This window comes from Schistocerca cancellata, chromosome 7 (genome assembly GCF_023864275.1).
Source record: "Schistocerca cancellata isolate TAMUIC-IGC-003103 chromosome 7, iqSchCanc2.1, whole genome shotgun sequence".
NCBI lineage: Eukaryota > Metazoa > Arthropoda > Insecta > Orthoptera > Acrididae > Schistocerca > Schistocerca cancellata.
In genome coordinates this window covers 454,746,849-454,771,989 of record NC_064632.1, presented here as the reverse complement: position 1 = coordinate 454,771,989, position 25,141 = coordinate 454,746,849, and the positions used below count along the sequence as shown (strand labels likewise).

At 40.3% G+C, this 25,141-nt stretch overlaps 1 protein-coding gene across 1 annotated transcript in view; it reads left to right on the top strand.

Annotated features, from left to right (window-relative positions):
- Positions 1-25,141, top strand: part of LOC126092189 (hemicentin-2-like) — an 862,093-nt gene that overhangs the window by 28,338 nt on the left and 808,614 nt on the right. The window lies entirely within an intron of this gene.

The window sequence follows — 25,141 nt, the reverse complement described above, 5'->3', positions numbered from 1 at the left end:
ACATGCATCCGCTTCGAAGACCAGCAAAGTTCTCGCGACTTCACGTTCTGTGAATATGGTTCATTCACCTCCACCTCGCCAGATTTAAAGCAGAATCCCATTAGCTGCTCAGTTCTCCAAACGCGCTGCATCTGACGTCCAAATTTGAACAAGTGTTTATCTCTACTTCTCGTCTCCACTTGTCTTGAAATCTTCACCAGAAAGTGAGCCTAACTTCTTCTTCCATCTTCCTATTTGCTTCTCTTCTTCTCTAGGTACACCTACACTACGTTCACGATGTCTCAGTTTACAGAACTCGACACCATTCTCACTGGAAACAATTTCCCTTGCGACCGCAATTTCTCCGAGACGGCTCCATTTCAATTTCTTCATGTGTCAGTACGTCTTCTTCTCTGTTCTTCACATATCACAGTATGAAGCTTACCTGAAAATACCTTCTTTCTTCTCCTTCATCACAAACATAGGGGATAACTAACCTACAGAGCATAACACGTCATTATGTCTATCACAAATTTTACACTAACTTTAAGGTAATGTACAACAAAAAGATCAATTTACTAATAAGATTTCATACCTTCAAATAAACACACTTAGATTTTGTTATTAATGATAGCCAGTAATAAAATTTGAAGGAACATAGCACTGAAACAAAGATAGTTAAAAGAAAGGGAAACAAAGAATCCTTGTCGAATCAATCTTCATTAATTTCAAGGAATAAATCTCAGTCACACTATGCATTACACATTTTTTTACAATAATAAACTGCTTCAAGCTGTTTTTTCTAACTTCTGAGGAAGTTGGTCGATTTACTCCATTTACTCCATTTCTGCTTTAAGTTGAACATAGTACTGAGCAACATCGTGTCTAATTCACGAAACAAACCAGCGTACAATAATTAGAAAATCACTATTCTTGTGAGATGTTCGAGCTTAATTAAATTTTATATGTGCTGTACAAAATATGACTACATCTTCCGCATAATTCAGCTTTATTTTAATTGTAGCCATTGTTACATCTTTGACCCCACTGTAATTCCTTGCCCATTCTTATGCTTGTCTCAGTTAACATTTCCTAATATCTACGTGCCCAACACTTAACTGTTTCATAGATTAGGTATTTATGTCTCAGTGTCATAAGCGAAAATAGAAAAAATACACTGATTTCAGTCGAGAAGTTATTTCCGTTTCCCTATTTCTCCTGACATTTTATTTACTTCCCTTAAGTACAAAACTTCATCCAGTCAATCTACTTCTCCACTGATGATGCAACCACTTTTTCGATATGCACTTTATACACTGTCTTTGCCTCATTCGAATTGATTTTCAGTCAGCTGTGTTTTCGAATGTGTTGATTTAAATTCGCCAAAAAGTTGTAGAAATATATCTCTAGTGGACGCAGACTTAACAGTGAGATCGGTTAGCTATATTCTATTTACACTATTCTTGTTCGGTAGAAGAGGTTGAGCACCAGGACACTTCGCCTAAACGGTGCCCCGAGTAGTTCTAATATTATGGCTGACTACTCTCTCGGTTTTGAATTCCTTGCAAGGGAAATTCCCCATCGCCTCCCCCTCAGTTGTAGTGGCAAGATGGCCCAGCGGATTGCCCGTCTAAAACTGAACACAAATCTGTTTTTGAAAACAGTAATATGTTGTACTGAACTGTGAAAAAAGGAGTAAAATGTAAACCAAGAAATGCAATATGAATTGCAAGAACTGTGGCGTCGTGGTTATGCACTGTCCGCCCGGTCACTGACGTGTCCGTTCGCTGTATTCACATATATGTCTGTGTCGTGATGTATCGTCCGATTGCAATAGCGAGGTGTAGGGAAGGAACCTCCATGTGTACGTACCTGCTATTTGTTCTACACAAGTACAACATCGTATTACTCTCACATTCTGTTTTAGGAGTTTGGACTCTTTAATGCCTTTGTCGTAACATAGTTCCCACCCGTTGATTTGTTGTTTTCATTTCTGTGAGAGGTCTATGCGGCATCTCTCCTGCTCTCCGTATTCATCACATTTACTGGCGACGGTAATATATTGTTAACTTATCACTCATATTCTAAATCAAAAGTAGATAATTTTGTGAAAAATGGACAGGACCCGAGAGATATTTCAAGCTGGATCTCCCGCTTTGCAGTCGTACACCGTGACGACGCAACCATGACGCCATTGTTCTTCCAGTTTGCTCGATGTTGCACGTCTTCAGCTTTGACCATTAAATGTTTCTGTTTTGCTTCTTTTCTCACAATTCAGTACACCTTCTGTCTCTTTTCATGCTTGATCTGTATTCTATTTTTGAGGGGCTATCCATTGGGACATTTTACCACTAAATTTAAGGGAGAACGATGAAGTGTTCCCCTTGATAGTATCCTGATCATGTCTAACAGAATTGACAGGGTTCACGTGCATATTCGTCAGTATTTAGACGTGGGTTTTATCACTGCCTTGTTTTCTAAGGATTTTTCGTACAGTCTAGATTTGCGCTCACTGCTTCCCTAGTGCTGACTGTATGTCTGCACACATTTCTTTTTTTCGTTTATTCGAATTTTTTTGTGTTCACGACTTGTAACATTTTCCAAACCTTGCTCGTTAATTAAGGCTATAGAAGCTGTTGGAAATGCAGTAGGACGCCGTAGATTATCTTCACTAAGAAAGATTCCCAACAGTTATTACAAAATAATATTTATTAAATACGAAGAAATACTCAACTTACAGGATTCTACTTCTTGTGAAACGTCCAGCACAACAGGTGTTTAAAATTGTTACTAGACTCTAGAATATAAAGTCCTATTAATGTGGCTCTGAGTGATGCCTGTGTTCTTGTCCTACGATGCCTACGAAGCCTACGTCTCGAAGACGACGGACGAACACTGCAACTTGTAGCCTCGGCGGTAAGTGGACATTGTACACTACTCGGCGCACTCAAGAGAACTGTCCGCCTTAGCTCAGTACTCCGGTATTTAACGAGGCTTCGACCAATCGCTATCCACACACGTGATGCCCATGGGTTGGCAGCTGCGGCCCCTGGCGAACCTCGGTATAGTTCGTTCTGCCAACCCATAGAGCTGCTGCAGTACGAGTGTTTCGAGAGCGGCTTATCCACTGTGGTGCTGTACTCTTTGGAGCCATGAGTACCGTTACCACAAAAGCGTGACCATCTCCTAATGAACTTCTCTCGAAGAAACGGCTATGGCAGCTCTAGTCGGAGATCTTGGTTAATCTAGTCTTTTGAGTCCTTGTGGTGATATTTCAATAGAAACTTACATCCCCTAACACATCTTTCTTTAGCGGTAAAATACAAATTTTCATAGACTTAGCTTTAAAAATGTTTTAATATACCGGTAACGAAAGATTTTCATAAAATTTACATCCTCTTTTTTGCCCCCTTGGGGGGCTAAATTCGGTAAAACACTGAAACACTAACGTTCGTATGTCCAACCGAGAAGTCAAATGCCAATTTTCGTGGATGTAGCTTTAAAAATAGTTTCTTAATACTTTAATAATGAGTTATCAAAAAACCTTTCACCCACTACCTAACCTCTTTAGTGGTTGAATTTTATAGAAATACTGAAGTACGTATTTTTTAAATTTCTGATCGAGATAACGGATACCGTATTTTGTACTCCTACGTGCTCTCGTCACCTATTTCACTCCGTTGTTGGGGGAAGTCCAAACAATGCCTTGCTAAACAATGCCTGAAATATGAGATCAACACCCTCGTCAAATTTTATAGTTTATGTCCTTGGCGCTTAGGGCTAGGCAGTGATGAGTCAGTGAATCAGTCAGGCCCTTTTTACCCACTTAGAGGTTGAATTTCCAAAAATTGTGATACACGAGATTTTTTATTTCTAATCCCGAAGCCAAATACAAATTTTCATATCTTTACTTCTAAAATGCTTTTAACAAAATATTTCCATAAAGTGTATTCCCCCATTTAACCCTTGTTGGGGTTTAATTTACAAAACTAAAACTAGAATTTTTTTACTTCCCACCGAGTATTCAGATACTAATTTTCCCACATGTAACTTTAAAAATACTTTGGTAGTTGTTTATTAATGATTTTGTTTTAAAAAATTGTTCGCGCCTTAGGGGTCATATTTCCAGAACTGCTGAAACATCTATCTCTGACCAAGCAACAGAATACTAGTTTTCATAGTCCTAGCTCCAAAACTGCATTAATACCGGGATATTTGCAAAAGAACTTTTCCTCCCATATTTCGCTCCTGAGGGATAGAACTTCGAAAACTCTCTTCTCCAACGATGTCTCTCCAAATTTGAAATTTTTATCCTTAGCGGTTCGAGCTGGGCGATGAAGCAAAAAACATTTCAATTGTGTGTGGAATCTTATGGGACTTAACTGCTAAGGTCATCATTCCCTAAGCTTACACACGACTTAACCTAAATTATCCTAAGGACAAACACACACACTCATGCCCGAAGGAGGACTCGAACCTCTGCCGGGATCAGCCACACAGTCCATGACTGGCGATGAAGCGTCAGTGAGTGAGTCAGTCAGTTGGGTCATTGACTTTTATGTACAGAGATTTTCTTCTAACTAAGTCAGAAGTAATCTCAATATATATGAATACTAGAAAGTGATAATTTACACGCATCACACTACTCACGATTTTAAACCGTTATATCTGTGATAAATACAATTTTAAAACCAGTTATTTCTTTCCTATCACAGAAAATTCGTTTATTTTGATGCTTCCGATGATACGGTGAGTGAATATCTTTTACATTAAGGAGAATCAGTTGTTAGACCAATTTTTTTTTAAATATAATTTGTCTGTATAACTTTCTTTCTGGTAATCAGTGAGCTTTCTTCAGCCTTAAGTAATATCTCGTAATATATACCCAGCGTATGCCTGTGTCTTATTTTAATCTCAGCCAAGTCATTCATGGCTGCAATCGTGAAATATTACACTGTAACGAAGTGTTGGTTATCCGAATGTGATAAGGGAATCATTTCGTAGCTGTGACTGAAATAAGTAACCACCTAAAGCTCATCGTTTGACTGATTCTGTAATGAAAATACCAGCATAAATAACGGGAGCAAGAAAAGACATACAGGAAGTAAGGCTGTCTTTCGCAATTAGTTACACATCTACTGCATTCCTCAGTGACCCTAGCACTTGTATAATTTCCTTAAGTGAACACATTTTAGGGCAACTTGCTTCATTTTTGAAAAACTACGCAAATACGTTACAGTCAGCTTCTGTGTCATGCTAAAATGAACATCTCATCACATAATGAGCTTATAGTGGAGTGACGCACTGTGGCTCACGTATAAAGGATTTTTCGAACTAACGTGGAGCTTCAGTTAGTTTCCATGAGGAATTCCTGCTTTTCAATAGGGCTGAACGTTACACAAATACCCTCCTGCCTTCATTTTGTGGAAGGTGTATTTGCGTTCCCGAAATGGCCTGAAAGCTTTTACTGCATGCCGCTGCTGGCTGTATATAGAGATTGATGTTATTAACAACAATATGCGGTGATTTATGTTTGGACTCCTCAGCCTATCAAACAAAGCTGGCACTGAGTTATGCAGTCGCATACTTCTATCACACACAAGCTATTTACACACACACACACGTAGTGCACCGTATTCTCGTTGGCTTTATCATATTAGCATTCCACTTATCAGTTAGGTCGGTGGACTACTGAATTAGAACTTTAGGGTGCCACGTCGAAAATGTGATCACCTTGACCAAACGAACACTTTTTCAACACTACTCTCAATACATGAAAACACTAATAACGGATGTTTTCCTAAGTATTCATGTAAACGGTAAACCAAAATAACGTTCGTTTTATGGTAGAGTGACATATGTTCCTCAGAATGCGCAAAACGAGCAACATGAAATATGTATATCAAAGGATTACCGTAAATTTGCATACTGTCCACAATTTTGAGGTTACATTCAAAATCAGAGCAGTGCTTAAGTTTTAGCTTGCGTAGTGACAACGCCCATATAAACTTACTCTAGTGAAAGACGTATCCTCCTTGTCGTTTACCTGGCAAAGAAGGTGCTACACTGAGCATGTTACAGGATACAGGATATCCTTCATCTCATGCTCGAAAGTCTAGTATAGAGGTCTTGCTTGTCTGTTACTGCGGAGAGAGCAGAGACCACCAAACGAAATGTCACTTCTTCTCCCTTAATTTTCATTTTATCACTTATCTCAGAAGCATACACTAGTTTAGTAATGAGTGCATCCAAACAGAATTCATTAATCGTATGTATTCGATGTATTGCTCGTTACAGTTTCTATTATTATCAATAGAGGACTAGGAAACCATATCCGCTATGGGCAATGCCTATCTCTTTCGTAGATTTGTCCACATATTGAATGTCTGTAGTGACGAACTTTCTCGAGTGGCTTGTTACCTATGGAAATTGTGGGCCTCGTTGGACGTGTGAGGGATATTCTTGAATATTTCATTGGATGTGCTGCCATAGATGTGAGTGAGAAAGTGAAGTTTGACAATGCTTCATTTCTGTTAGTGAAAATAAAGTAATTTCTTCTCCTCATGTGGCACTTATTTTTGTTCTGTTTACGCCTATTTTAACAACGCTTGTTCTCTTCCTCCATACTGTTATACCACGGGCTATGAATTTCTTAAATTTAAGCAGGTCATACAAATTGAAACTAGATGCATGTGTGACTGACGACTGTGTCTGAACGAAAAGTCTTATTGTTTCGGTAAGTTTATTCGCGAAGTATCAAAGGGAATAAAAGGAGAAATGACACGATACGTCGGCTACAAACCGAGATGTTTACAGACAAATCATTATGACCTCTAGATAACAGATTTCTTGCTCTTGGGCTAACTATAGTAGGAATCTGTGATTGCGGCTATAAATACCTCCTCATACTCCCACGCTACAATTTTATGTTCTAGCAAAGACATAAGAACGCAAATATTTTTATGCACCCAAGCTAGGATGGCAAGCTTTTGGGAGACATTCCATTATATACAGTTGAAACATGGCAGGAAAACTGGAAAAAATAGTTTTTGATCAGTGTGAATTCCTTCATTGAAACAGTGGATTGACACGTCTCAGATATCATCGCTATTGACCCACTTTATCGCAATCCGTATCACGTTTCCACCAACTGATGAATCTCTGATGTTGATAAGGTGGGTGATGCTGGTGATTGCAAAGATCGATGCGCTAAAATATGTCTCGAATTCACTCTGTTTCTGTGGTTAATTGCCTATCCTGTATTTATTGTCTTTTTTTATAATAATTCTCACCTGGAGGGAGCCCGGCCTCCTGTTGCACGTCTTTTTAGTTGGCGGCGTATCAGCGGCTTGCTGTTCGATGAGGATGAAATTATGATGAAGACAACACAACATCCAGGCCCTGAATAGAGGCAATCTCTTAGCCGGCCGGAATTCAAACCCCAGCCTCTCATATGACACTCAATCGTGCTGACCACCCAGCTGTAGAAAGGGGACATTGTTGTGCTGCGTGAATTTGACGGAGTCTTGGATGGGCGTAATGTTAGGAGGGGGCAGGAGCCGCTGGGACGTGGCTCGGGAGTTCAGCAGGGAGAGCACAACCAGGTTGTGAAGACTTTGGTGTTTAGAGATGGGTCAGTGACTCAGCCTCACCGTCAAGGTTTTCTGGGACCTGTATTGTGCGGTTCGCTGGAGGTTGGGTGAGAGCGGGTAACACTTCCCAGACTGAGGCCAATCCCTTTTCAGTCCCGGATTCTGACTAAAATGGGTCAGTATAATGAACCGGGCAAGAATAATGAACAGTGTGTTGCACTCGGACAGTTAACATAAAGTACTCTCAGACGGCGATCCCTGTGTACAAAGAATGGCTTGCTGGAATGTTGTTTTCCGCTGGTAGGATTTTTTCTAGGAAACCATAGGGTGCCCGGCTGGTTGGGAATTTTTTTTCTTCTGCTCTTGTGGGGGAGGGTGCGTGACAGCCGGAGGCCAAACCACGTGACAATTTGTTTCTTTGCCGCAAGGTGGGAACGAAGCACACTGTGTGTTCAAAAAAAACTTGAAACTATGTGTTATTGATCCCATTTTCTAGAAATTTAAGATGTGGGAAATAGGCCATTTGACGACGTAAAACGATGTCTGAGAAGTGGGTGTTTGGAGCTGGATTTTCTCAGAATTGTGTACTCTGGAAGGCGGCACATTAAATTACCTACAAACATTTTTCTAGGTAGGACGTTCCACCGCTATTTACAGAAATGTCTTACTGACCAAACATTTAGTCTTTTCATCGATGGAGTACTCTTTTATGCACGGTGTGAGCAGACCAAAGATTTTTTTGGACACTGTGGATAGACACGCGAAAGTGAACGCTCAGGCCTTGGAGACGTGGGAAAAGAGACGTTCAGCTGAGGAGATGCAGCAAAAGCCGAGCTTACTTGTCTTAGGGTCAGCAATTCATATGGCGTCTGATGACTATCTGCTGTTAGCACACCCTGCAGTGTGCAGGGCTTGACTCATCAAGTATGGTAAGGTTATCTTTCAGCACAGGCTGCCTGGGGAAGAATGTGGTTAGGAATTTTTCGATCCGTTGCTCCCGTGATTTAAAATCTGGTCAGGAATTCGAACTTATCCATGGCCGAGCATACTCTGTCATTTGCACGCAGATTTAATAGGATTTTCTGGCACATCCAGCGATGATTATGTTTTTTTGTCATGTTGAGATGACATTTACTTCTGTCACTATTGTTCCTTGTGGGCTTTGCTAAACCAATCAACTTCTGATTTACGTTCCTTTCATTTTGTAACTTATTCCTCACATTCATATTTAATTATTGCTCTCTTGTTTATGTGTGTAAATTAATGGAGTAATCGCAATAAATTGAGGTTAAATACGTCCATAACTCTTAATTCAGCTGTTTGATAAGCCCGCATGTAATTAATTAAACCATTAGTGCTTTTTGTAAGAACCTACAACCGGAATTAATTTATATTGGCCACTCTCTTCATATCATTCAATCCAGTGCACGACAGAGTTGTTTTTGTATCTGTCTTCTGGTCGGTCCAACTGGTACAGATCATTTCAGCATGCAAAAGGCTTCTTAGCCTTCTCTTGCAAGTGTGTCTTCCCTGGTTTGAATTACGACTGTGAGACATGGACACTTCGTAAATATAAAATACGGGAGCTTAGCTGTTGAGTTAACAGCGGCGCGGAAAAGTCTGTGTTGAGGTTTGATAGGAAAAACAAAAATAATGACAGATCTGATCAATTAAGAATTTCAGTGACGTCCTGGAGAGAGCTTCCAGTACTAAATGGCAGCAGATTGGCAATCTTGCGAGAAAAATGGATGACCGATAGACAAGGCAACGCTGGGATTGAGTCCACGTGTCGGAGACAGACCACGTGGAAGCCCTGTAGAGGCCACAGCATGTCGCATCCCCGGAAGAACAGGAACATAACTCAAAAATCAACACTAGAGAAAACTCACTTAAGGAAAGAATTACCAAAACTTTTATTTAACTACTGGGTGGCTATAATTAAACTGCAGTTACTCATAGACGTCCAGTGTGGGCTGTTCGTACGCAGCCAACCCTGGTAGATATTCTAATACAGGGTGTTTCAAAATTACCGGTATATTTGAAACGGCAATAAAAACTAAACGAGCAGCGATATAAATACACCGTTTGTTGCAATATGCTTGGGACAACAGTACATTTTCAGGCAGACAAACTTTCGAAATTACAGTAGTTACAATTTTCAACAACAGATGGGGCTGCGGTCTGGGAAACTCTATAGTACGATATTTTCCACATATCCACCATGCGTAGCAATAATATGGCGTAGTCTCTGAATGAAATACCCGAAACCTTTGACAACGTGTCTGGCGGAATGGCTTCACATGCAGATGAGATGTACTGCTTCAGCTGTTCAATTGTTTCTGGATTCTGGCGGTACACCTGGTCTTTCAAGTGTCCCCACAGAAAGAAGTCACAGGGGTTCATGTCTGGCGAATAGGGAGGCCAATCCACGCCGCCTCCTGTATGTTTCGGATAGCCCAAAGCAATCACACGATCATCGAAATATTCATTCAGGAAATTGAAGACGTCGGCCGTGCGATGTGGCCAGGCACCATCTTGCATAAACCACGAGGTGTTCGCAGTGTCGTCTAAGGCAGTTTGTACCGCCACAAATTCACGAAGAATGTCCAGATAGCGTGATGCAGTAATCGTTTCGTATCTGAAAAATGGGCCAATGATTTCTTTGGAAGAAATGGCGGCCCAGACCAGTACTTTTTGAGGATGCAAGGACGATGGGACTGCAACATGGGGCTTTTCGGTTCCCCATATGCGCCAGTTCAGTTTATTGACGAAGCCGTCCAGGTAAAAATAAGCTTCGTCAGTAAACCAAATGCTGCCCACATGCATATCGCCGTCATCAATCCTGTGCACTATATCGTTAGCGAATGTCTCTCGTGCAGCAATGGTAGCGGCGCTGAGGGGTTGCCACGTTTGAATTTTGTATGGATAGAGGTGTAAACTCTGGCGCATGAGACGATACGTGCACGTTGGCGTCATTTGGACCGCAGCTGCAACACGGCGAACGGAAACCCGAGGCCGCTGTTGGATCACCTGCTGCACTAGCTGCGCGTTGCCCTCTGTGGTTGCCGTACGCGGTCGCCCTACCTTTCCAGCACATTCATCCGTCAGGTTCCCAGTCCGTTGAAATTTTTCAAACAGATCCTTTATTGTATCGCTTTACCGTCCTTTGGTTACATTAAACCTCCGTTGAAAACTTCGTCTTTTTGCCACAACACTGTGTTCTAGGCGGTGGAATTCCAACACCAGAAAAATCCTCTGTTCTAAGGAATAAACCATATTGTCTACAGTACACTTGCACGTTGTGAACAGCACACGCTTACAGCAGAAAGACGACGTACAGAATGGCGCACCCACAGACTGCGTTGTCTTCTATATCGTTTACATCACTTGCAGCGCCCTCTGTTGTTGAAAATTGTAACTACTGTAATTTCGAAAGTTTGTCCGCCTGAAAATGTACTATTGTCCCAAGCATATTGCAACAAACGGTGTATTTCTATCGCTGCTCGTTTAGTTTTTATTGCCGTTTCAAATATACCGGTCATTTTTGAAACACCCTGTATGATGTCACAGAACTGATTTAAGCAGGAAATAAATTTTTGTTTCAGTTTGGTCACCAGGTGCAAATCTGGCACTTACAGCACCTCGTCGACGTCTCCAGTGGTCATATTGAACTAAATGTGTAAGAGGCGGTTAACAACAACATCAACATTAAGCGTTCCTCACTTTTTTCACCTTTTATATCAACGTCCTGATCCCATACCATACATGGTTTGAAAACGTTTCTATGCGTATTTATTGCATTCACAGCTCCAGGTTATCACCTGGTGACCAACTATTTTTTTCCAAAGTAAATCGGTGCTACATTAACACATTAGGATAGCTTCCAGGTGTCTTGACCTTGCGATAACTGCAGCCCACACTGGACCTCTGTGACTAACTGCACATTAATTATATTAAGTACTATCGGTACCAAATAGCATTACGTTTGTCTTGCACGTTGGGTGCATCACATGTATTTTTCAGTGACATAAACCAAAGATGCGGTTTTCCGACTTGTGGCACTTTCCTTTCCGGGGTGCAGTATGATGACAGAAATGGCTGACGATTTGTAGCTATGTGCTCCGCAGGATAGAACTGACGGATATCTTCAGGCAAACTGTGTAGGTATTTTAGATTTTACTGGGCTTTGCTATCAGAATACGTCCTGACACAGCGTCAGCGCTGATGCAGTTATTATTGACTATAGTCATTGCATTTAATGAGAGTGTTCTCACATGAAATATTTAAATGTTTGGTTAGCCCCGAACAAATAAGAAATGACAGTTTGCCAGCAGTGAATGAGAGTGGTGGTAATAAATTGACTCACCTCACTTCCTTATGTACGCCAGCGTTTCTAGGGAGGATGGTGTTCCCACCAATGGCCCTAGCCCTCTGAGTCGGAGGTAAGAAATTCTCACGTTCCTTGCGCAACAAGAACGAGGAAGGATAGTACATCAGCAGCGGACAACGCGGACGCATATCAGTCGTAGAGACCACCTGGTGTTGAGCTCTCCGCCCGACACTGAAAAATAGTGCCATTTCGACACAGCGAGACACCCGAGTTTCCATTTTTATCGCCAGACAACACATCAGTCTCACGCGTCCACCTTATGTCGGTGGGAAATATTCCTGATGCCACATACATCAGAGACAAAAAATGACTCTGATACCTACAGACACAAAATGTGAAACGAGATGTAATTTCTCAGTACGTTCTATAACGATTACTCTTTTTCTCTTCCATCTGTAGGTAAGAATTCGTCAAACTCACCAAAATGCAGAATTATGTATTCGATCACCTTCTAAACTGGCTAATATATCTTCTTACAGAATCATAAATGACATAAAATGGTGAATGATGTATTTTCTCCACGAGGAAGAAATTTCTTGTGTATATTTCTCAAACTCTAATATCAATGCCTGTTCCGAACTATCTATTAATGACACATAACTGCGACTATATTACATTCTGTAATCATCCAACTAAGCCGTCAGAATTACACAATGGGGATCAATAAGCAATGAGGAGACTCGCATCTCAGTTATAAGACCGAATAATTTAACGAGTTGTGGCCAGTGACTGACAGATTTTGCACTGAGATGTCCCGATGTGGTCATTATTCTTTAACGGCCTGCTATCCTTGTACCCAGAGCACAAAGCCGATATTTTTCAACCTGAATGACATTTCGTGTGTCAGCTTAGAGTCTGATAACATACGACGTATTGTGCACACTTATTTCGTCATATTTCACTGCCGTATCATGAACTTATTCAGCTGTCAGCATTTAGGGCGTAACTACGCCATTCATTCTGTGATCTCATTTAAACCCAATGTTTAAGCAGTAAATAGTCTAAAACTATACCCCACAATCTACAGAATCTTAATCCCCTCCAGTTCAACCTGTGAAGCAGTCCATCACTTCAAATAAAACTACGCGATAATAGCAAGAACCACATATTAATCCATTTTCTGGGCAATACTTAATAAGAAACAACATTTTCAACTTTAGTGGTCCAGTTGTCCCCAGCACGTGTAATATTACGGTGTGTTGGAAAGTATTATTTTCGGACCCTCTAATTACCTGTATGTACAACGTCCTAAATGAAAGCTAAAAAGAATAAACAATAATATGTGCATAGTGCAGGCCACTGATGTTGCCTTGCAAATAATAAAGGCGAAAGGTGTATATCACAGAAAGTGTGTTTCATTCAGCTATAATCAGAAAGCTCCAACATAAAGTTTATCAATCACATCTTGATAATATGAAGTAGTTCATATGATTACGAACTAAAGACTACTTTCGTATACATTTTCAGCTTCCGACAAAGGCGTTGCAGCACTGGTGCAGTTTAACAGAACAGGCACTTGTTCGTTAAAATTTACCGGTTTATCCCTCTAATCTCTCAACAAAACGACATGGTTAGTTTTCTAAATAGTATTTGTCCAATATCATTGACATTGTTTTTCATGCTTATTACTCCATTTCGGCTCTGTACAAACGCCATCCCACAGCAAAAGCCAAACATGTCACACACATAACTGCCATGTCCTGCATGGCGTATTTGATATGCACTGAGTGCCTCAAAGCCTAAACTTCATTAACGGTCGTAATAATCGTAATTACAGGATGATCTAAAAGTATATTTCCATTTGGAAACGCACTAATGTATGGAGTAATGTAAGCAGACAGGTTAAGCCTGGCAGACGTGCCTCAAATGACATGAAGCGTTATTGAAATCGAAGAAGAGTGCTAAAACCGGCCTACATATGGCGCTGCACAGCAATACGTCATTGACGTCACATGAGACGTAACAGGCGCGAGGTATCCCGAATTGCAGAGAATCGAAACCTCGCTGGAAGGTACGACTTTTATGCAGGGTGGCGCTCCACCCCATACTGCTATACCTGTGAAATATCTTTTGTGCACATATTTTGGTGCTGAGCCGCCACTTCCGTCATGGTTGACCTGCCAGGTCCCCAGATGTCAATCCGTGTGATTATTGGTTCTGGATCTACCTGATGGTACAAGTCTAATGCGATCGTCCGACCTCATTAGGGATTCTAAAAGGCAACATACGACTGCAGTTTCTCACCATACCTATTGGTATGCTGTCCGGTGCTCTTTACGACATTGCCCCTCGACTACAGGTGTTGTTGATGAATAACGGCCGACGTTTTTGATTTGTATTGCAAAGAACTAAGATTTTCCTAAAAATAGATTGTTATGCTAATTATTTTACTTTTATCATATGAAGTGCCGTCTTATGGTCATTTTGTGCATTTTTTAGATTTCAATCAACCACCGTGTCATTTCCAGCGTGTGTGTAAATTTCTTACGTCTCTGCCTATATTATTCCGTGCAGTATCGAATTTTCAAGTGTGGTTTTTGGATCTCAGTACACATTGAAAGCAAGATGATATCATTTAGGATCTACTGGGTGGCTCTGGTCACGAATAAAGAAAATAACCATATGGTTATCTGTTGTAATACTTCGCAAGAGGTGCCAGTTTCACACACTATTCTCTGAAGTTGCGGCAAAGCGGTCCGCTTACAGGTGTATTTTACCTTCTCTCTTTTACGTTCTGTACGTAGAAGTAACAAAGTCCACAAACAAAACAAAAATCTCAGCGGTGTGACAGAGGATGTCTGTTTATATGCTGCGCTTTCACGCGTGGCTGCAAGAGCAAACGTCAAGAGAGTAATAGGTATGAGCGAGTTACCTGCAGTCAAAAAGAGGGGCGAAAACTGCTCTTTTCCATGGCTAGCTGACCCATGTCTGCATTCGTTGCAGAGATGCAATGCGCAGTGCGTACAAATAAAAAGTTGCTACGTTTGTCTGAAAATTACAAAATAATAAAAATAATCCAAGGTCTTTCATTACGTCAAAATGGTCGTCATTTAATTATGTAATGAAACGGCCGCAGGCAGGCTTGGTGAATAATAAATTGCCTCGCTAATGTGACAGCATTGAACGGGACTCTGGGGAAAGCGCAATAAGCTTCCAGTGAATAGCTTTTATCCTCGTGAATCTATAATTATTAAATATGTTAGCATCTCTCGCGTCCACATTAAAATTAAAATACTAGGAACAGAAGTGATGGCTTCATGTAGATACCATTCCAATACACAGAATGTCAACTATTATTTGGGAAACATATATGAAAGGAATAGGTGATCAGTTGTTGATGGACATTATGATAAATAAGTTAACACTGTGTGTAGCACCTGTATCGGAAATTGGCGGCCTGCATTTCTCGATTAATGTCTTATCAACTGTGCCAAATGACAACGCTACTACGGCTTTCACAACCTTCCACTATTTCTTCAGTACACATAGAGACGATCAACTGCTAGATTTGACACGATATTTGTTGTGGAGATGGTTTTCAGATCGGAGATAGATCCGATGCAGTTATCCATGTCTCTTCTCCGAAGCCATTACAGCTATCTACAATTTTAAACCCCAAACATTCCTTCAGCACCACGTTTATGGTTCCCTGCTGCCTCAGGATTTATCGCAGTAACTCATGTCTTCTTTCAGGGTAATATTTCTCTGCCTGAATTGTTTAACATCCATGTTTCACTTCTATGTAACACTGTACTATGAATTAAATGCCTAAGATGAGACGTTCTTATTTATAAATTCAATGTAGCGTATATGTCTTTTTCTGACATTCTTTCCTCGCTATTGCTGGTGCTGTGTCTTCCATACTTGGCCATAATATGATATTTTGCTGCCCAAATAACAAACCTCATCTTCCTCTTTCAGTAATAATATCCGAATTTAATTCGTATTGCTTGGTTTAAATTCAGTTACATTTCTATTAATTTTGTTTACATTCATCTCAGAGCTCTTTACAAAAGCATCTGCAAGAGTTATAGTTATTCCTTTAAGTTTCTTGATAAAGTTATGTGAGTCTTTTATGTAAGTGTCACTTTAACGAATATGTGACTGTAAACGAGTTGCAAGATATCGTGCAATTTGATATGTCATGGCATTGGCAGCACTAAGATTTGGTCTCAGAGGAAGACCACTTTTATGAATTTAGGACAAGCCATAAAGTCTGCGACACTTGAAGGACTAACTCCTGAAGATATTGGTTAAGTTTCGACATAGTCTCTTTATTCACTATAACTGCAGTCAACGAGGCTATGATTTATGTAAGTGATGTTTTTTCTAGGGGGTTCGACTCCTCATTTTAGACACTGCCTTACTTCTAGTCAGCTGGCACTGGTCGATGAATTTTATGAGCAGTTTGATGGTGTCGCAATGGCTATCCCATTATGTCCTGCGATCGTTTAATTTTTATGTGGAAAAATTCGAACAGTCACCTCTAGAAAATGCAAATCTGAAACCATGTCGATAGTATTGGTTTGTCGATGACGCACTCACGGTTTAATCACATGGAAAAATAGCTTTAGAGGCATTCTTTTGTTTCTGAATGGTGTAAGTATAAAAATACGGATAACACAACATCTTAGATGTTTATGAGAGAGGCTGATGGTTGGTGGAAATATAAGGTTTCTCAGAAAAGTCACAATTAGTCATGGATAATTGCATGAGACCTCCACAATCACGTGCAACTAAAGAAAGGTGCCATTACAAGTCTTGTGGATAGAGCCAAAAGAATTTGTTCGCCGCAGCACCTGGACGCCGAATTAATTTGTTACAGGCTTACGAGACGAATGAGTACTCAAGCAAAGAAGTAAATAGTGATTTCCGACTGAATAAAAGTAGAAACAAGGACAACGATAAACACATCGAAGAAAGAACATGGCCTTTCTGCCTTTCTCACACCGGTTTTCAGACCATCTAAGAAGCTATGTCGAGCACTCTGACCTGTGAAGGAAAATCGCCCTCCTCCGTCAGCATTTGAAGTACATGAATTACCGTGGACTTGTGGAAATGTCTACATTATAACTACGAAGAGAAGCGTGAATACAAATGATTCAAATGGCTCTGAGCACTATGGGACTTAACTTCTAAGGTCATCAGTCCCCTAGAACTTAGAACTACTTAAACCTAACTAACCTAAGGACATCACACACACCCATGCCCGAGGCAGGATTCGAACCTGCGATCGTAGCGGCCGCGCGGTTCCAGACTGTAGCGCCGTTAACCGCTTGGCCACAACGGCCGGCCGTGAATACAAGACTGAAAATAAACATAAAGGTCTTTGCCGACTAGGGAAAACAGAAAGATCAGCTGTAGCACAGCACGCTCTTCGGTGACGAAATCATGAAGAGTAGTTTTCAGAAACTAAAATTTTGTCTACTATGACTTCTCCGCGAACACGCAGAGAAGCCATCGAAACATGTAAGTATAGTGATACTTTCAACAGAAAAGAAGAACCCGGCAAACTAAATGATATATGGAGAGTATCTCCGCAGAACCGACAGATCCTTAACAGGCAACAATCGATAGTTAAGTTATATCTCTGCTGATCACATGCAAACTCTGCCACACCCACATTGCACATTATTTATGACGCACTCCGTTGTCCGACTCGTCGGCCGGCAAGCCTCAGCGCCGCCAGGATTGCTTCCAGATATGTCCGGTGCATATCAGCACGAAACGTCAGAGACCGATAGGTTTCTTCGACTACAGTCACACAACCCGGAAGACCCATCAGCAACCATGACATTCGGTCGTGAAAGCTTTGATTGTGAGACGAGTTCCTACAATGATGCTTATAAATCGCATAGGATCCGAAACGTTAACAATAATTCCTGAAACACACACTTATGCTTGCGCTTATCAAAATCATTGAATAAAATTAATTAATTAATGCTCTATCCAGTCAGTGCCCAGCATACTCTGCTTGTAGATGGTTGGAATGCGAGTACTTTCCTTTTGAAAAACTGCAATGCAGGTATACTTTTCTGACAGGACACACGTAGCCTTATTTCATTGCATCATTAACTTTAATGAATGACAGCTCTTGAAAAATCTGACTGTGAATAGTAAATGTTTTTCGTACCTAGTTTGGCCTTTCTACTATATAAATTACATAAAACATCAAATTTATTAAATTAAAACGGAAGCAAATTACTATACGCTTGGTAGAAATAAAGAGAAGCAGCGTGTTACACTTACCGCACTAATGTGGGACGTCTGGTTACGTCTAAAAACGTACAAGAAGTGCGTTAGGAGGAAAAGCACAGGCTTTGAGGCGCGATAGATTACTGATTCTGAACACAAAGCTTTACACGGACATATGTCCTATTCTGAACGGTTTCTAGTTAGTGAAGTTTTTCTTGAATAATTAGAAACCCACACCCTCCAGCGTAAACGTGTGTTCAAAATTAAATTACACTAGATTTCCTACAAAACAGTGCTGTTCATTTTTTTACAATTACTGTTTGCGGGAAGAGAGTGCTAGATGCTTATGCGTGACCCAGCTTATGTACGCTTCTCTGCTATTGTTGCCACTTGCTGTCTGGCGTGTTTATTGCCGTTGAAATAGGTAGTGATCACATTAGTGTGAATGGACAGTATAACAACAAAATAGTGTAGAAACATTTCGACGAGTGTGTGCTGAAAAGTAATGTCTCCGAATATTTTATGTGAAAACTCTTAAAGTTTTTACATTCAACAAACTTTTTGGCATTCTAAGTATTTATTCCTCATGTCTCTGCATATTTATTTCCCAACATTGTATCCCTGGTGACGAACAAATTTCTCCGCAAAAGAGGGCACAATCGATGACAGTGAACTCAAGGCGTCGGATGGTTATAGCTGTCGCAGCGCACGTGTTTGGTCTGGTATTGTCATGCAGAAGGACGCGGTGTTACATGTGTTGAAGTATTCTTAGAATTCTAACCTTGATTACGTGACACTATTTCTCGGGCACAGACATATTTTCGTTACACAGTGCCTGGCTACACACATCAACTCGGAGTCCTCTAGTGGTAGAGGGGTTCACTGTCGTCGATCATTCTCCACGTCTCGTCTTTTCTCCATCAGTTTTTCATCTCTTTCCAAAACTTAAAGCAAATCTTCGAGGACTTCACTGTGATGGTAATCAATCGGTTATGGCTCCGTCAACAAAGCCAAACATTCGTAGGGTGACTGTGCCGACAAACTGATCTCTCGTTGGAGAAATGTGTTCGTTGCCAGGGTAATTATATTGAGAAATAAATTTGTGGACATACAGAATAACATTGTAGAATGTTAATAACATTTGTTTTATTTAAAACCTGTTGGAGTGTTCACATAAAAATTAGGAGGCAGTAATTTTCAGCAGCGATAATTATTATTCTCTCTATTTTCTTATGATTAAAGTTCGGATCTTGAATTTACATTACGTTAATCCAGGGGCACCGAAACACTTCCTCTGACTGAACACACGGAGAATCCTGGTACTTTGATGCAACACCTTATTTGTTTTGAACGTTGTTTCCTTTTTTCCAAAATGAAGAAAACTGGTTTTATTCAGTGACTACTGCAGTTATAAATATTAACTTAACACCGTAAGCATAGTAAAATTTAGAGAAATCGAATGAGTATCCCAAAATGTTGAAAAAAAGATATGTTGTTAATAGTCTTATTTACGGAGTACTTTTTCTATTGCCACAGAACACCAATGTTCCACGGAACAGTTTGAGGAACCCTGCATTAATCGGAAAAAGATTTTCCTCTCAATACTCCGAGTTATTTATAATTAAAGGACACTGGATTCATTCCGAGTGAAAATAAATTTCAAACAACGTTGAAAATATTTCCTTGTTTCTTTCTTCTAGTGTCAGTGGCAATAAATATAATTCATACATGTATGAGCTGAGGCCGTTCATACAGATAATTTTATTTACGTAAACAACGAGAATCTGTTGGCGTTGACCGATTTTACGGGCAAAGTTACAAGTTCCGACGCGAATTAAATGCATATTTAATAACAGGGTTGCAACAACTCTCTATTCTATTTTCCGTGGAAGAGTAAACGTTGAAATTCATAGAAGAGTCTCTCGTAGGTAACTGGAGAATAAAAACATTTAGTCTTAGAATGGGACTAATTTTCTGCATCAGGTAACAACGGCTAGCTCAGTAGTCAAACAGAGCAGCGGATCTACGTATTTGCTATTAGTTACAAATGGCGCGGATCGGTGAGGAAATAATATGCATGAATTTCAACTCGCACGAGAAAATAAGAGGAAGTAGGAAGAATGCAGCGCGTACTGCTCTTATATGCCAAAAGTCATAGATAAATGAAACGTGTATGTAGTTACAATGTCACTGCTGAAAGTATGAGAAATTTAGGTGCATGATACAATTTTCTGTGCAGAGATAACAACTGTATATGATTTTTCGACAAGAAGCTTCTCAATCAGTATCAGACTATTTGTCATTCTTCTGTAGCATTTGCTTATTATTTTGGCATTTGCTTTTGACATAATTTAACCTGGAAATTAATGTCACAATTAATATTCAAGAGGAATATGTGTGACCATCTACAGTTTGTAACAGGGGTGGGATATTCTGCAGTGAAATTTTCCATCTTAGTAATGGGTAGAATGTGTGAATATGTAGAAGTGGAACTACAACCAAGAAAACAGAAAAACAATGTTTCTGCTACATTAAAATGGAAACTCTGACTTCCAAATTAATTTACTCGATAAAATTTTTGTGTGAAATTCCTGCACGTGTACGCAACACTATCGATCACCTATAAAAGGTAACGTTCCCATAAAGGATTTACTGATTAGTTTCAGAAATGGTTTTAGCTACAGTAAAAGCAAGTACAAATGTTATGTAGCTATTACCAGTCAGTTGTCTGCCATCTAGGCTTCACTGCTTGCTATGTGTGTGCGTGTGTGTGTGTGTGTGTATGTGTGTGTGTGTGTGTATGTGTCTGGATGTGTTTAATTATAGCCGTGTAGCTTCACTAACAATTAGATCGAAAGGATGGAAGGCCTATGCGTCAAGTAAACGAGACTATACGCTAATGAAAAGTACCAGACAGTAATTCTCCGCGTTTGGAAGTGCCAGTAGAAGTATCAAGGAATAAAATTGCTACTGAACTTGCATTAGTCATTAATATTTATGTGACTCATTTATTCACATGTGTAACACGTTCGTTTTCTCCTAAAATAAGGAAACTGTAGCGTTCGTCAAAACGTTGAATGTAAAAGAAACGAATAGAAACAAAGCAGTTACAAAGAAAGATACGTGAAATCCAGTTGATGTAGGTAAATATTTTGGTAATTAACCGAAAAAGGGGAAACAGAAACGTAAGAGTAATCATCTGAAGTTGGTAGACAATGATTCAACATAGTCGTTGTCTACAATTACAGGTCACATGAGCATCTCACAAATGTTGTTCAAGATATTAACTGAATTAATATAATTTCTTACTGATACTGTTGTTGTCGATGTTATTATTGTTGTTAATTATGATGAAGATTAAGCTACGAAACCCTTCTTGAACTTTGTACTCATGTTTGTCTGCAGTGTTTAGCCCATTGCAGTTGCTGTACGTCATATTGAACGTGTTTTGACTCCTTTGCGGTTTCAGATTTAGACACAACGGGAGAATTACTGTCCTTTCTGTCCTTTAGCACTGCACTGAAAGAAGTCCTTCGATGCGTCGACGAGACAAATTACGAAATAAAGAAACGGACTTAAACGAAGCTATGGTGTGCTACTTTACATGTTACGATCTGCGCCATTGCTGGAAGTTATATCTGAAGATATGGCGAAAGAGGTGAATTACATAGTTTGTCTCGAAATACGTATGTAAGATCGTTGATCATGCAAGAGGGAAGAAAAATGCTAGAAAAAATGTGGCAGTTGGCAATGAGTTCGTAGCGGGCCCCATGAATCCAACGATTCTCCTGCCTAATCTTTTCATCTCAGCGTAGCATTTGCAACTTACATCGTTAATTAATTGCTGGATGTATTCCAATTTCTGTCTTCCTCTATAGTTTTTACCCCCTGCGACTTTCTCTAGTTCCATGGAAGTGATGTCTTAACAGATGACCTACCATCCCGTCTCTCCTTCATGTCAGGGTTTTCCATAAATTCCTTTCATTGTCGACTTTGCGGAGAACGTACTCATTCCTTACGTCATCATTCCACCTAATTTTCCACATTCTTTTGTATCACATCTCAAATGCTTGGATCCTCTTCTGTTCTGGTTTTCCCAGAGTGATTCACCACTGTTACACTGCTGTGTTACAACCGTATATTCTGAAAAATTTCTTCCTCAATTTAAGGCCTATGTTCTATACTAGCAGACTTCTGTTGCACAGGAATGCCCCTTTTGTCAGTGCTAGTCATCTTCTTATGTCTTCCTTGCTCTGTCCATCATGGGTTATTTTACCGCCTAGGTAGCAGAATTCCTCAACTTCCCATACTTTATGTTCCCCAATTCTGACCTTAGGCTTTTGGCTGTTCTCATTCCAGATACTTTTCATTAATTTTGTCTTTGTTTGGTTTATTCCCAATCCATGTTTAGTACGCATTAGACTCTTCGTTCCAGTCAACAGATCCAGAAATTCTTCTTCGCTTTCACTCAGGATGGCAATGTTGCCAGCGAACTTCATCATCGATATCCTTTCACCTTGAATTTTAATCCGTCTGGAAACTTTATTCTATCTACATCATTACTTCTTCGTGGGGGCGAAAGACTACATGACTGTCTTGCACCGTTTTTATTCCGTGCTCTTCGTTCTTTCTGGGTTCTTGTACGTATTGTATATAACCCTCTAGGATGATCCTTTGTCTCTCAGAATTCGAACAACTTGCACCATTTGACACTGTCGAACTCTTCTTCTAAGTCAAAAAATACTATGAATGTGTCTTGATTTTCCTTCAGCTTTCCTTCATTACCAACCGCAGCATCAGGACTGTCTCTCTTTTTCCTTTCCTAAAACCAAACCAAGCGTCATGTAACACAATCGCAGTTTCATTTTTGCCTTCCTCTGTGTGTCACTCTTGTTAGCAACTTGGATGCAGCTGTTGAGCTGATTGTTCGATACTTCTCTCACTTCTCGGCTCTTGCAATATTTGGTATTGTGTGGATGACGTTTTTCTGAATATCTGGGGTATATCATCAGCCTTATACGTTCTTCACACCAACTTGAATAGTTTGGATACGTTGGCGTTCATTTTACTGCCACAAACAGACGTTAGGCTGCTTACTTGGCACCACAGAAAGCTTCTCAGAGTCCTAATTGACTATGTCTCTACAACGTGCTGAACTCAGTGTCTTTTTCAGTACCATACGAAGCATGATAATTCGAGATCTCAACTCAGTTTTAAATTATCTGTCCGCGATATTTTGTCAGTGACAGTCGAACAATTCAATGACCTTTAAGTGTTCTGGAAGGACGCGTGACGACTATTCTTAATACACGTTTTTCCGCATCCTTTTCATAAACACTTATTGCGATCCAGGTTCAACCAAATGTCTGAGATCTGTCACCCATAACAATGACTGAATCTTTCTCCGATGCCATCAGCTGCACACGCATGCTTTTCTGGGATCTCAGGTAACTTTACACACACCCAGTAGCCACTACGTATTCACATTATTTTTCATCTGTAGGAATGCCACTTTTCTTTACTGTGAGAAATCTGACACAAATATTAAATTTCAGTCATTCCACAAGCATGGAAATATTTAAGTACAAGTTTCGTAGCGTTCGGTCAAGGTGTTCATAGTGTAACCCTACCAATCACAGTCAATACAATGGTCCTACACTGAGGTGATACCAACTTAGATCTTGTCGGAAATCTTTCTGCCAGTGGCTTGGACTCAACAACTCTTTGGAATATAGAGGAATCGGGTGTCTATAGCCGGTGTTGGGATTTCTCTGACCTCTCTATTATGTCCCATAAATGTCATTCATGTCGGTCTATCTGGGTGGCCAGATCATTCGATCGAACTGTCGAGACAAGGCGCATCGTGACCCATAAAAATTCTATCTCTGTTTGGAAACACAGTAAACAAAGTCCACATCATTTGGAGCCACCAACAGATTGCTCAGTGACTTGTTGACAGTTTGGGTTCATGGCTTCTTGGAGTGGCCAAAGTCGAACCCTACCATTAGCTCTTAGCGCGTTTCCTGAGTGATATGTTCTTCCTACGTACCTCATTGATTTATGCTATTTTTTAAGCAGTGTTGCTTGTCTGTTAGCGCTGACTACTCTATGCAAACGCCGCTCCTTAAATGAAAGCCGTCGGGCACTGTGCGGTCCGTTGTGAGAGGTGATGCCTGAAATTTGGGATTCTCGGCTCACTATTGACACTGTGGATGAGGAATATTGAACTCCTTAATGATTTGCTAAACAGATTGTCTCATGCACCTAGCTCCCACTACCAATCCGCTGTTAATTCCCGTCGCTCGGCCATAATTTCATTGGAAACCTTTTCACATGAATCAACTGGGTATACACGGCCGCTCTGCTAATGCACTGCCTTACATATCTCGTCTACACCATACTACCGCCATCTGCGTATGTGCATATCACTATCCAATGATCTTCGTTAAATTAGTGTAAATCGAGATATTATCCTGTATTTTAATGGACCGGGTGGATATTTTGTTACATACTTGCATCTGACGCTGCGTACTGACAACTTTTTTGCAGTTTCCGTTTCACATTTACGTACGACTCTTTGTAAGCACGAGGTCTATTTCAATTTATCTTCAACCCATCAGCATAACACGTCGATTGTATGCTGATGTTTCCTGTTTCAGGTACACGCTCCCGGCAGGTTATCCAGCGAAGCAGGAATCACGTAAATGAGGCGTAGGACGCATTAACGTTTAACGCTTTCTACACAAGATACGCTGACGCTGTGCTCCAGAACCCCTGTTATGAAAATTAGAACCACAGGAGATTAATCGCTACACGTAATTGCAGACTCTACCCGCGGTCGACTCCCTTAACTTCGAACGTACAGGCAAATTCCTCGCATTCATAAGAGCATCACGAGAAAAATTGCGCAGCGTAATTAAAGTTCTTATTCCACTTTTTTAGGAGGAGTATCGTGAATTTAGTATTTAATATCGGTCGTAAATGT